Source organism: Schistocerca serialis, chromosome 3 (assembly GCF_023864345.2).
Source record: "Schistocerca serialis cubense isolate TAMUIC-IGC-003099 chromosome 3, iqSchSeri2.2, whole genome shotgun sequence".
Taxonomy (NCBI): domain Eukaryota; kingdom Metazoa; phylum Arthropoda; class Insecta; order Orthoptera; family Acrididae; genus Schistocerca; species Schistocerca serialis.
Window position 1 is genome coordinate 453,002,271 of NC_064640.1, and position 13,980 is coordinate 453,016,250.

General features: G+C 41.6%; 1 protein-coding gene across 3 annotated transcripts in view; it reads left to right on the forward strand.

The window, feature by feature from the left end:
- LOC126470355 (epidermal growth factor receptor kinase substrate 8-like protein 1) overlaps positions 1 to 13,980 on the forward strand; it is a 190,309-nt gene that overhangs the window by 117,051 nt on the left and 59,278 nt on the right. The window contains exon 1 of one of the 3 annotated variants that reach the window (XM_050098148.1): positions 9,129 to 9,361. The exons of 1 other annotated variant lie outside the window; for it this stretch is intronic. The gene's annotated coding sequence lies outside the window, so the exon portion shown is untranslated. Of the gene's footprint in view, positions 1 to 9,128; positions 9,362 to 12,756; positions 12,849 to 13,980 lie in introns of those variants that run through there. One more of the 3 variants, XM_050098150.1, reaches the window with a different exon arrangement.

A 13,980-nucleotide genomic window follows, 5' to 3' on the forward strand; every position in this document is an offset into this window, starting at 1 on the left:
GTTGTGTCAGAATATTAAATTATCTGTGACACAGGCATCGTAGTGTTTCCATATCTCTCTGTAAACTTCTCAAAGGTTACAACCACATTACCACTTTCGGCTGTTAATTGTTTTTTTAAATTAATGTTTCTTTATTTAATCATACACTTATTCACTCTCAACTGATTTCGACGAGTGGCCATTACAAAGTGCTTAAACAATAAAAGCTTCATCTACATATTATAGCCATTGGAATAATACGAGACTTCCCACCACACGTGTTTTTTGTCCTTTATTGGTCGTCACATGGGCTGCGAGTCATATTGCATCGTAACGAATAAAATGAGATTGAAATGCAATAGAAGATTATTTATTTCGATGTTATTAGTATAAAAACACCGGTGGCAAAGGTGCGGCTGATACTATGATGTAAATGACGATGCTGCTTTTGCCAAGTGCTTGGAGTTAAGATTCCAGTAAGTGTCGTAACCGTAGAAAGGAACGGTGGAAAGATGAGAGCAATAAGGGGGCGGGGGGGGGGGGGGGGGGGTTATGTCTGGAAGCGCACGGAGAGGATGATATCGGATTGGGAAATGTTTGGTCGATAACTGGGGTGTATAAAAGGAAGATTTAGTAGATTTTGGTGGTCAGTAGGCTGGGAGGAATAATGGAACCCTGTGATAAGGTACAGGTATGGAGGTTAAGGCTATAACTGGATAAATGTCTGCGCGGATAAGGAAGAGGGAACCTGTTGTAGTTTCCTTAGTATGTGATATGGAATGTGTGGATTTGCAGGGTTAAGGCAGAGCAACATCCCGGGGGTGGAGAGAAATGAGAAGACAACGAAAGTTTTATCTAGAAGTTTGCGAGATGTATAGGATTTGCAAAGATGTTCGTCGAAACAGCCTTATTTGTTGCCAGTCGACAGTTCCATTAGGACAAGTTACTCTGTAACTACGACACATGATCTAAAAGTGGGCAATGTTGTTTATTTCAAAATGACAGGTTTCGGGCAATGTTGCCGGAAACATGTCATTTTGAAATGAACCACGATTGACAGACAGAAAATACAGAAAATAAGCGTATTTTGTGTAAATAAAATTCGCGGATAACTCCATGTAACAAATACCTCCGATTTTGATAAAGATGTTCGATAAATTTGAGGAGAAAGGGGGAGGATGTACTGAACTGATAGAGGGTGCATGTGAATAGAAGAGATTGATAAGGAACGAGAGGTGGAGTACAAGGCGTTCTATGACTTGTAATGAGTGCAGAGATACAAGCTACATCAACAAAGTTAAGTGTGGATCGGTTAAGATGTTCATAGGTGTGTAGGATGGTGGAAAGACGTAATTCCAATATACGGTTTGTTAAAAGTTTTACTAATATAATCTATTGTGGGCGTTTTGTTGTGTTGTTAGTAGAGGGGAGCGGCAGGTTAGTTTGTGGTCGAGGATTAGTCCAAGGTATTTCAGTGTTTCAGTAAGGTAGATGGGATGTCAACACACACCTTATCGCTCGCTATGTAAGTTGAGCCAACATGATATTATAGTTGAGCAGCACACACACACACACACACACACACACACACACACTGTTAACGTCGAAGGAACTGACACATACATTTCATATGATTTTACCAATTCTACAAATAAAATATGCATAAAATGACCACCTTAACGTTCCCCCCGCATTTAGACATCCTCCTCTTTTTTTCACATCATGCAGAGACACTCAACGTGAATGATGGGGACTTCCAGAAGTCCATTGTCAATTATCTGCGCGTTCACGTACCCAGCACATGTAATTGTGCTTCATCGGGAAGAAAAAGAGCATTTGAGGATCAACTTCTCGATTGTGGACAGACTCCAAGAGCCAGTTGCAGTACTGATGTCGAGCAACACTGCCTGACCGCGTTACTTTGTAAGGTTCAGGATTGAGTTTATGCGCAGCTCTGTGAGCAGATGATACTGACGAGCCATAGGGAGAGCTACATGATGCAACAATTTTCTTTAATTTCTCCTGGCGCCCTTAGCTCGTCTAGTTCGGCTGAAACCGATAGGTCACCGCCAAAATCCGAGGAACGGACCACAGTGTATGGAATGATCGGATTATCCCTTCTCGGTATTGGTTCCCGCATAACGCCGGATACGGTGCTTGTGTCGTTCATGAAGCACACGCTATATCTGCGCAATCAATAAATGATGTCATCAGTAAGGCCACCGTTCTGCTCTAGGCCTGTAAAGCAGCTTCTTTCAGTAAAGTAGCTTCTCTCAATACCTCAGCAATGAACTCTAGACGCAGAAAATCTGAGAGCCGAGTCTAAGTCCCGGCTCGGCGCATGAGTTTAGTATATCACAAAGATTTCGCCAAGCATTCCTTTCCAGATTAAAGATTTTATTCTGCTTCATAACCTTACGTAGTGAAAATAAGCCGTCATGAATAAAGTTCAAAACAGCTCTCATGTGTCAGGTGAAATTTTTCAGCATGTATAATGGAGCATTTTATTAGGTGATAAAGGAAAACCAACTAAAAGGCTCACCCGGGTTCATTTGTGCGTTTTGAATCGAGTGTATCTCTTGTAAAATATGTTTCAGACGCACCTACACTGCTGGCTAGTAAAACTGTAACGCTGTGGAGACGGCATGCAACAAACGTCAAATTGGCGTGAAGTGTTCGACATACTTGGATATGCAAAACAGTAGCTTTTCAGTGCATCCATACAAAATAGGTAGGAGTAAAGCCATTTTCATTCTGTGCACGAGTAAAGATTATGCAGCGGGTTTCTCACTCAGAAATCGCGTTTTAATGTTGGTTGGTTGTGATAATACCGTGTTACGCCTCATTTAAGAAGAGAAATGTCTACCGGTACGTTTCGGAATTCTACACCGGCTGGATCGTGGACTATGAAGATTGGGTTTATCGTTCTGCGATACTCCTGCTCGTGGTGGCCAGGAGCGCACGACTGCGATGCCAGTATGGAATCGAAGGGTTCAGAAGGACCGTACTCAACGCCACGCGTTATCTCAACGGTCCCACGCAACTAGCGTCCGAGAGGGCAGACATATTGTACGCTCGGCCGAGAAGGATAGTTCATCGACGTCACGTACCTTGGGTCAGGAAACGTGCCCATTGAAAACATATGTTCATAGTTTGCCGAGAGGCCTACACGTCACCACTCGCTTGCCACTACAGTTGATTAACTCTGGTTTAAAGATGAAGTACGACAGCGTGCTGAAAAATAATTCCTCCGAATTTTTAATTCTGTTTTCAATATCGGTTGATGTACTACATATCATGTGTATTGCTCGGTCGACTTTTTCGCTTCGCTGGCGCATGTTGTAACCCCTGCCGCTAGAGGGCTCCGAATTGTATCGTGTAATATGGTGGTGCGTAATGTAACTATGTCGGTGCGTGAGAAACAGCGTGCTGTAATCGAATTCGAAGAGTTCGTCCGCACATGGAGCACCTTCTTCTCCAGCATGACAATGCCATATCGCATACGAGCGGTGCGACATCTCAATCCGACGCCTTGGGTTCACTGACAACGATCATCCTCCATTGGATTTCCATTTGTTTCCATAACTAAAAGAACGCCTTCGAGGACGTCACTTTGCTTGTGATGAAGCGGTGCAAGTAGAGGTGAGGTTGTGGCTCCGTCAACGAAGTCAAACTTTCTATAGCGACGATATCAAAAAACTGATCTCTCGTTGTCGCCAGGGTAACTATATTGAGAAATAAATATGTAGATATGAAGACTTAAGGTGCAGAATGTTAATAAACTTTAGTTTGTTTAAAAATCTTTAAGAATTTTCACATAAAAAGTTTGCAGACATTAATCTTCAGCACGCCCTCGTTGCACAGAATGACTTGCCTGTATCTGTACTCCAAGTAGAATTCGACTCGATGTCCAATCGTGTTGGAGCTGCTTTGCTGCCAGAGGTTGCAGCTCTGTGTACTAAATTTCGCACACTGCACGGCCCAAAAGTCATCTACAAATTTAATCGTGTATTCCTCCAGCTGTACTGTAAAATTTCGTTACATGGTATTCTTTCTAGTGTTGCGGTTTTAACGTCCAGCATCGTAATTCATTATTTTTCGGTTTTGCCACTGTTCACACTCCTCTGTACGCTAAACGCACAGTTCTTCCTCGATTCTAGGTATATTATGACAGCAATAACTTGTTGTTGTTGTAGTTGTTGTTGTTGTTGTGGTTTCAGTCCGGAGACTGGTTTGATGCAGCTCTCCATGCTGCTCTGTCCTGTGCAAGCTTCTTCATCTCCAAGTAACTACTGCACCCTACATCCTTCTGAATCTGCTTAGTGTATTCATCTTTTGGTCTCCCTGTACCATTTTTACCCTCCACGCTGCCCTCCAATACTAGCTTGGTGATCCCTTGATGCCTCAGGACGTGTCCTACCACCCTTCTTCTAGTCAAGTAGCAACAACTTGCTTTCGGCGAAAAAGCTTTCTTCGCCTGCTGAACTCTGCTCTTACGTGCTTTCTTACTTTGCCCATCTTGTGTAGTATTGCTTTTTATATATTAGAACCATTTTACACCTGCTATTACGGATGTCTATTTCACTTTTGATGTGTCGCCGATTGTTATTCTCCTTCTAATAATTCGTTTCGGCACTAGTGTCTTACTTTTAGTTTCACCTTGAGCGGACTTATATTCTAACTAGTTCGTCTTTCCCATTTGACTGTTCTGCTGACTTTCTTATTTATGAATTATAGGGTAATTACCTCTAACAATCTTAAACATAGCGTCTTTTCTCCTTGCGCTTCTACTCCTTTCATGCTGCGATATTGTTTCCTTTCAATTATTTCGATGTCTCTTCGACTTAGACGCGGAATAGCAGTGGTTGCAAGTTCTTTAGCGAGTGCTCGCACATGTATTATTGTCGTCTTAAAGTACAACCCTATTCAGTGATCTCCATACGAATAATCGTTACTTTAAATTCCTCATTGTTGTTATATGTGTATAATTGGACTTTAAAGACGTGGTTGATGAAATTTCTGCTATGGGAGACGCGTTTTTTTCCCCACCAAATAAGCTTCACAATATTCGTGTGCTTCCCACAACATGTAGTTGACGCGTAGTCTTCTTCTTCTTCTTCTTCATTTTTCCCGTTGCACCGCGGGGTCGGCGTGGTTATGTGGGTTGACGCAATGTTAGTCGTAGTTGGTGGCCGGATATCCTTCCTCACACCATCACTCCTTTCGGGACAAGATTTGTGTACACCCATCTGTCGGCGTCTAGAGTGAATCTCGTGCGCAAAAGTGAGAAATGTTTCTAAATGTTTGCATAGCATATATCTGAGGCGTAGTGGATACTAGCTGGCTATTTTATCCAGTGGATGTGGGAAACGGTCGTCAAACCACATCCAGACTGGCCACCCCACCAGACGTCGTCGTTAATTCCGATCCGGGACAGGCTCGCCTCCCCGTAGGCCGAAAGCGGCATGTTAACACTCTCATCTATCCTGGATGGCCGTACAGGTGACTTGTAATACATGAACCATATTTCGGCTTTCGGGTGTCCACCAGAATATACTGATTCAGATTGAATATGAAATTTGATGCCCCAAAGGGGCTTGCATGTAGGATGTGAACGTTGTCCGTACGCTGAAATAAATCAGCTACGTTTTGCGATATTCTAACTATTGGGTAAGAGCAGGATGCTACGATAAGAAGTTCGCCTACGGTATGGTTATGTGAGATTGCTTTCGTATAATAATAGTTCGAGGAATATGTGCTGTTTCAGTGGGCAATGTCATCGCTGAATAGTTCGTGCATATTTGTCAGACGGGTCTTTTTGCCGTTCTATTAGAAAGAACGCTGATCAAATAAACAGGAAAATAGATGGAGACGTGTCGTTCCGTCACATAAGCAATGAAACATGATCAGTCCTTTCTTCCTACTCAGAAGAAGTAAAATAGACGCATGTTATCAAATAGTCATTCATTTTGCAACGGAATTTACGCAGTTATGAAACCTCCTGACATATTTAAACTGTGTGTCAGACCGGGATCAGAATCTGGATCCTTGGGCTTCGCCGGCAATGCACCATCCCATTGAGCTATCCAGTAGTTCCTGAGAGAGGTACTAGCAGACTGGCTGTGGGTTATGCTCAGTGTATGGCCCTAAAAGCAAGGTTCCGGGTTCGAGTTACCTCACGGAATACAGATTTGCTATAGTTTCCAAAAGCAGAACTGTGTGACGGTTCCTCTAAATACACATCATTTTTATTTTTGAAGGAAACGTAAAAACGATTTCAATTTCCTCTGTTTAATATAATGGAATAATGCCAGTTCCGATGTTAGGCCCTGGATGACCTACAGCGTATTTTGCTCGTTTGATCAGCTATATAAGCGAGAAAGATTAAGGCTTGTTTGTAGAATGGTAAGGTATTCTATGTGTTAGAACACCAACTGCGGAAGTTAGTGAACCTGGTCCGCTTTTCCATAGCAATTTTTATCAGACGCGAGAGTTTGTTCACTTGGTGACACAGATTTTTGCACCATTTAACACAGGAAATTAGACACAAAATCTGAATGTCTGGATATGTATTGCAAATATAGTTCTTGAAGTAAGGAACGCAGTATTCCAGAATTCGAACCAACAACAGCTGCCAATATGAGCAACTTAGAAGTAGATATCCTCGGAGTAGTAAGGCAACTTAAGTCACTTAATAAAAGCAAATCTTCTGGAAATTTGTGGTAAGTTCATATGGGGCCAAACTGCTGAGGTCATCGGTCCATAGGCTTACACACTACTCAATCTAACTTAAACTAACTTATGCTAAGGACAAAACACACACACACACACACACACACACACACACACACACACACACACACACATGCTGGACGGAGGACTCGAACCTCCGATGTGAAACGTGGCAAGGCGACGTAGACATCGTGGCAACCCCGCGCGGCCTAGTCTTCTGGTTTAGACAATATACCAATTAGGTTCCTTTCAGAGTATGCTGATGCAATAGCTCCATACTTAACAATCATATACAACCGCTCGCTCGACGAAAGATCCATACCCGAAGACTGGAAAGCTGCACAAGTCACATCAATATTCAAGGAAGGTAGTAGGATTATATATTACCTCGAAGAGAGCGGTCTATTAATACACTGTCAGCACGGATTTAGAAAACATCGTTCTTGTGAAACACAACCAACTCTTTATACACACGAAATTGACAACGGATTTCAAATTGATTCCGTATTTCTAGATTTCCAAAAGGCTTTTCACACTGTACCACAAAAGCGGCTTTTAGTGAAATCGCGTGCTTATGGGTATCGTGTCATTTATGCGACTGGATTCGTCATTTCCTGTCAAAGAGGTCACAGTTCGCAGTAATTGACGGAATGTCATCGAGTAGAACAGAAGTGATTTCTGGTGTTCCCCAAGGGAGTGTGATAGGCCCTCTGCTGTTCTTTTTCTATATAAACGATTTAGGAGACAATCTGAGCAGCCGTTTTAGGATGTTTGCAGATGATGCTGTCGTTTATCGTCTAGTAAACTCGTCAGAAGATCAAAACAAATTGCAAAACGATTTAGGAAAGATATCTGATTGGTGCGAAAATTGACAGTTGACCTAAATGATGGGAAATGTGAGCTCATCCACATGAGTGCTAAAACGAATCCATTAAACTTTGGTTACACGATGACTCAATCTAACCTAAAAGCCGTAAATTCAACCAAATACCAATGAATTACAGTTACGAACAAATTAAATTGGGAAGAACGCATAGAAAATATTGTGGGGATGGCAAACCAAAGACTACGTTTTATTGGCAGAACACTTAGAAAATGTTACAGGTCTACTAAAGAGACTGCCTACACTACGCTTGTCCGTCCTCTTTTGGAGTACTGCTGCGTGGTCTGGGATCCTTTCTAGGTAGAATTAACGGAGCGCATCGAGCAAGTTCAAAGAAGAGCAGCACGTTTTGTATTTTCGCGATATAGGGGAGAGAGTGTCACGGACACCATTAAAACAAAGGCATTTTTCGTTACGGCTGAACCTTCTCACGAAATTACAATCAACAACTTTCTCCTTCGAATGCGAAAGTATTTTGTTGAATACGGAAGATTTCCTTCCTCGATATGAGCTTGTGCTGAGTGTCTAATGACCCCGCCACAGACAAGACGTTAAACTCTGATGGGTAAGTGCTAGAAATGGAGACTTTTCGTAGTGTCAGATCCTAGGGATCTGGGCCATAATTTACATGTGCACGAACATAAGCAAAATACGTGTCTGGTCGCTCATTTGCGCATCTTCTTGTGTCGAAACGCGGAAGCTTCTGCACGAGTCTTAATGTGGATTTAGCTATGCTTATCCCATTTTTGGTTATTACGGATGGAGAAACATAAAAGTTTGGTTCTCTTAGGACTTTCAAGGCCTTTTTTCTCTGAATAATCAAAATTTCTTGTAAATATTCTCACTTTGCCCATTACGAAGACGTAACAACACATTTTTCAGGTTATTTAGGAGAAGCTGCTTCACGCATGAACATCTGCAGAGTTGTTTGGTGGAGTTCATATTACTCTCATTTGAAGTATAATACAGCTATGTTAACAATAAAAACAATTATTTTCTGTGAATTTGTGTTCCAGTTGTTAACGTAAATGTAGAAGTCTGTAAATAAGTAACACGCACGTGAATGCAGAACATGCACCGAGCTAAATACGATATGTCTTAGATATTTTTACTAAAAACGGTACAGAAATTGCGTTACGGTTTGTATTGTGATAAGAAAAACTTTCAGTCAGGGCAATGGACTGCAGGACGGTTGCAGTAGACAGTGGACTTTAATATGATCTGAGTTTTTTCAAGTCGTGGAGAATAAGGAACTACCGTTATGCATCTCATCCCAAAAGAAATTACCGTCATTGTAATGTGGACGAATCCATTGAAAGCTGACAGCGTTTGTACAGCTCTCTCCGCTATTATCATTCAGGCGGGGAGCATTTCGTCACGTCGCCTACCGGCAGGAAGGGCTGACTATCTATAGGCAGCTGCGGGAGCGACGCGCAGCAAACGGCTGTGACGTCACTCTTGCGAAACGTGCCAGGCAGCGAGACCGCTGGCTGCGAAAGGCAAACGACCAGTACTCCACGGGTTTCTTCTGTGTTCCCTGCAGTTTGTTACTAAACTTCCCCGCATTAAGAATCACGTAGACGAATCCACTCCTCGACGTTCAACACATTCGACCTGGAGCCTCAACTGCAGTCTAGACTTCACGTCGTGTCGTTTCCGCCAATGTTTCGCTTATATTCTGTTCCACCGTTACTTTGCCGCATACTGAATATAGTTTGAGTGCGAAATTACATTTAAACGAAGTGCCATTTAATCTTCTTATTCTTGGTAGGTGACATGGAGCAGTGGATAACACTTTGTATTCGAAAGCAGTGGATTTTAATTCTCCCATCTAGACATCCAGATTAGAATTTTTCGTGGTTTCTTTAATGATTTCTAGCAGATACTGAGATGGTTTGAAACACTACAGTCAATTTTTTTCTCGCTTCCCCTCTGACGTCAACCGGACTTGGCATTGTGACTTACGAAATCAAGAATGTACCCAGGATAAGTGCTGGGGAAAAGCGGGAGGGAGGGGGGGGGTGCGCCGACCGGAGTGGCCGAGCGGTTAAAGGCGCTACAGTCTGGAACCGCGCGACCGCTACGGTCGCAGGTTCGAATCCTGCCTCGGGCATGGATGTGTGTGATGTCCTTAGGTTAGTTAGGTTTAAGTAGTTCTAAGTTCTAGGGGACTGATGACCACAGCAGTTAAGTCCCATAGTGCTCAGAGCCATTTGAACCATTTTTTGGAGGGGGTGCAGCACACATTAGTTCTGCGGTAAATGACGAAATAGTTTTGAGATTTTTTGACAAATGGCTTTGGGTACACTTGCTACTTGTCAATACAATAACCATTGTACCTACATTTTTTGACATGCTACAAACTGCTACTGAATTGATACGTCTGCTTGTTTGGCATAGCAATAAGTGAGTTTGTTTTGCGAAGGGTTTTTTTCTAAGAGGGTGCAATGTCTTCTCACCCCGTGCTGTGTACGACATTAATTTTCTTAGCTTCCTGTGAGGCGGTTGTACATGAAATATTGCACTTGACAGTGAAACTTCGCACAACATTACTTGGAGATGGTCATCCTTTATAGATGAAAACAGGCATCATGCGTTACCACATACTTTTTAACAAGGTTATTATTTGTATATTCATCCAACATGAGTGAGGGATCGGTTTTCTGTATTCAGGAAATTCTTCGAAAACCTTTCTGGCAGCTGCTTCATTTGTGGTTCTTTGCTCACCAAACAAATCGGTTCATATGTGTAACTTTTTGATTGTTTATTATAATTGCTGATTAAAGCAACAGTTAAGGAAATCAATGAAAACAGACAGCCACAGTAAAGTTTAGAAAAATACCGAGAACAAAGAAGCACAGTACTGTCATACATGTTTATATCTTGTTTCTCAAAATAACGTTGAAGTTTCAGTTATTGAACGTATTATTGATCATAAGAACGATATCGCACGCTACAACTTCAGAAAGCTTATAAAGAAGGCTTTCTATTCACACTGCATTGAATAAAGCAGTCGAGACGATGAACACCGCTAGTATTTTTAGACTTTTTGGAAGCCAGCCTCGCGGTATATGGTAAACATCACCATTTGCTCTACGTAGCAGCGATTGTGGCGGAAAGCTACCTGTTCGTTAGGGACGTTCTTAGTTATGGCCTGATCCTATTGTACACGAGCCTCTGAGAAGGTACATTCGTAGCATATAACCCATGGCTGTCAACAAATATGCCTAGTTTCAAGACTGCGGCAGTTGTAGCGTGCGTCGTTATGCGGGAATCCTTCATATGCATAAAATGTTGATAAAGAACTGTGCCGTTAATAATACTACAAACTTGCCAGCATGGAAATTTAGCTTGGGGTGGATGGAGTCGGGAGTATTGGGCTGTGGCAAGTGTAGTGGCGACGTCAGTCACAGTAAATTAGATAGAGGGCTCCTCATTTATAGCGCAGGCACTTTTGTCTTCTTAAGGCATTCTTTGACCTATTTGGCATTATAAAAGTCGTTTGAAGCTCTAGCGTTGATTAAAATATGCGAGGCTACGGCACTGGGGAAGGGATGTAACGTACTATGCTGTGTATTGTCATTGCCTCCAAGGAACGACTAGGATTCCCTGCTAGGTTTGGTCAAGTACATGTCTTTCACAACCTCCATCCACTTCTTGTCTCTGTAGTTTGAAGCAAGTCATCCGGAATTTCGATGTCATTTTTCAAAAATGCGCCGAACAAGTGCTCGCAATTTGCACAATCAGCTTGAGAAATTTGCTTTCCTATATTCTTTTGATACGGTCGTGCTCTAACAAATAATGGGTATTTTCCTCTTTTAGAGGATATCGAGTAAAGATTTTCAGATGATATCACGTAAAGATTTTCAGATGATATCACCACCACTCTTAATAGAAAATTCAAATTAAACTGGACGATGCTAGCTGTGGGAAGAACGGGAAAGAACTCTCCTCGTGGTGTTTAGTGTTGTACTTTTAGTGTTGACCGAAGCAAAACACAGATCAGTAGGTAATCTCTTCTCGGTGCAGCAGATCTGAAAGTCCCACGATGTTATTTTAATCAAACACTAGGTGCATTTTGTGTTATTCTACCCATTACCAGTGCTTTCTCATGTTGAAGTTTATCGTGGAATATAAATGTTAAGTCACATGTCACTTCTCTCGTCTCTGTTGCTGAAGGGCACAAAGAACAACGTTTCCCCGCAGATCTACTGATTGGGACGATGGTCTCGTATTCAGTACGTCTGCGTTTTAAATCCCCATTCGGCTAACCTGAATTACAATTTCCATGTTTTATGTACATTACTTCATGCGAACGATGGAGTGCTTGCGTAAACAGGCTACTGTTGCTTCTTTTTTCTCGTCCCTCTTCATTAGAGCTAGTGCGCCTATTCCAATGACTTTCCTCTTTCCTTTACGTCCTGGCGACGCGAGATGTTAGCTCCCGAAGTGCTCTTTTGAAGTTTGTGACTCTTCCTACTTGTTGCAGGTTTCTAAAACTGTGAAGTATTGACACAGACATTATTACTGTTGCCGGTACATTCGTTACAGTGTGACAAAGTTCGGCATTACATAGTGCTTTTAGATCGCTATACAGCATGCACTCTCCCAAGGGCCACATTTCAATATTGAATTTAAAAAAAAAATGATTCCACCTTGCTTTATTCGATTATTGTGCCAGGTCCAAATGTTCTGTTGATTATCCTGGCTGTGCCCGCTTGGTTGAAGTAAACGTTAAATTCGCGAATAAAATGAAGGCATCTCACCCACATTCATGATTTGGCAATGCGGATTCTTGGCACACTCAATTGAATCTGTGATCACGTGTGTTGATTTACTAATTTGTAGCCCTTACATTCCTTTCCACTTCGACCAACGAGCGGAATCTGGAAATATGGAATTCATGTTACATCAGAATAGACCTACGTCACTTCATATGTAATGACATGATAAATATTAATGTGGACCTGGTCCGTCGATGATTACTGCAATGTATTTGTTTTTACGTAAACTGTGTCGTAACTGAAATTAAGTTGTCTCGCTGCAGTGAACCTGTAACGCTACGGAGAGAGAGTAGGCTCCCAGCGTTGTTAAGGCCTAGTTTTATGGGACAGAGGCTTCCGGAAGATGTGACGTTTCAGAAAAACGAAATGCTGGCGCACCAGCATGGGAGTGCATCAGCAAACATGCTGGCTACAGAATAAGAGAGAGTGGTCCTATAGCTAGGGGCTTCCGCCCGTAGAGGATAACGCAGGTATCCTGCATTTTTGTTTCAGCAAAGTATAGTGGTGATAGTCTTTCGTTCTTCGTGTCTCGTGTGTCTCTACTCATGTGATGTGCGCCTGTCTTTTTGTGCTAGTGCACGTGTTTTATTAAAAAGCAGACGAGAACTGAAAGTAAACGAGAAGATATCGAAAAACATTCGAAAGTTATCCTTCGAACAGGTTACCGCCAGTGGTTTGTTATACCCTATCCCTTGAAGTTACTGCTGGGAGGATTAGGATTTAAACCAGCAAGATGTCATACTATGTATGTCGTCTACAGAACACATACTTTTGAGGATTTATAACACTTAACTCCTTCAATAAGAAGAACTGCATGATGAGAAGTTCTTTACAAAACAAAGCAGGGCCTGGAATATTGTTACTAGTTGCACCACACCTAGTGCTAGCTAGTTAAATTTCTTGTGAATCCTCTAAAATTTTTGTTTAAATTATTAATTACCATTCAGTTACATGTCGCCACGCTAGTGAGCATGAGTATCTCATAGCAAAATGTCATTTTTGCTGTGACGTGATTCGCACCGATCCTAGCAGTTGCCAAATTCATGTGCATGAGGTGTCATGTTTCACTCTTGCTCGGCTACATTGACATTTATTTCATATGTACTACACACTATCTACACCTGTCTTTTTATTTGTGTTTGGTTTCTCAAATTTCTATGCCTTCACTTTTAACCGACTGCTCGTGTTACTGCTATATAATTTAGACAGATACTCTTTTAGTAGTTTTCCGTCCAATAATTATTTTTCATTCTTCCATAAATTAGTTCCATCTTTTTTTTCTCCTTAATTTTCTAATTTTTCAGTCAATGCTCTCATGATTATGAAATTACATTTTTGAGAACACATCACTATCTCTGATTTTGAAAAAGCTTTTAGTTTCCTGTCTATAGTTATTTTAAGTAAAATGAAGATACCAACATCGGTGAAGTTCCTTATTCCTCATACTGACACTTTTATTCTTTCTCGCTTTGGTTTCAGCTATTTCTCATGTAGCTCTTCTCTCCAGTTATTGTTAATATTGCCTTTATTTCTGCTGTTTTCAAATTCTTCACTGCAAGATTTTTACCATATCTTATTAGTAATAATGTATTCTTTTGTTTC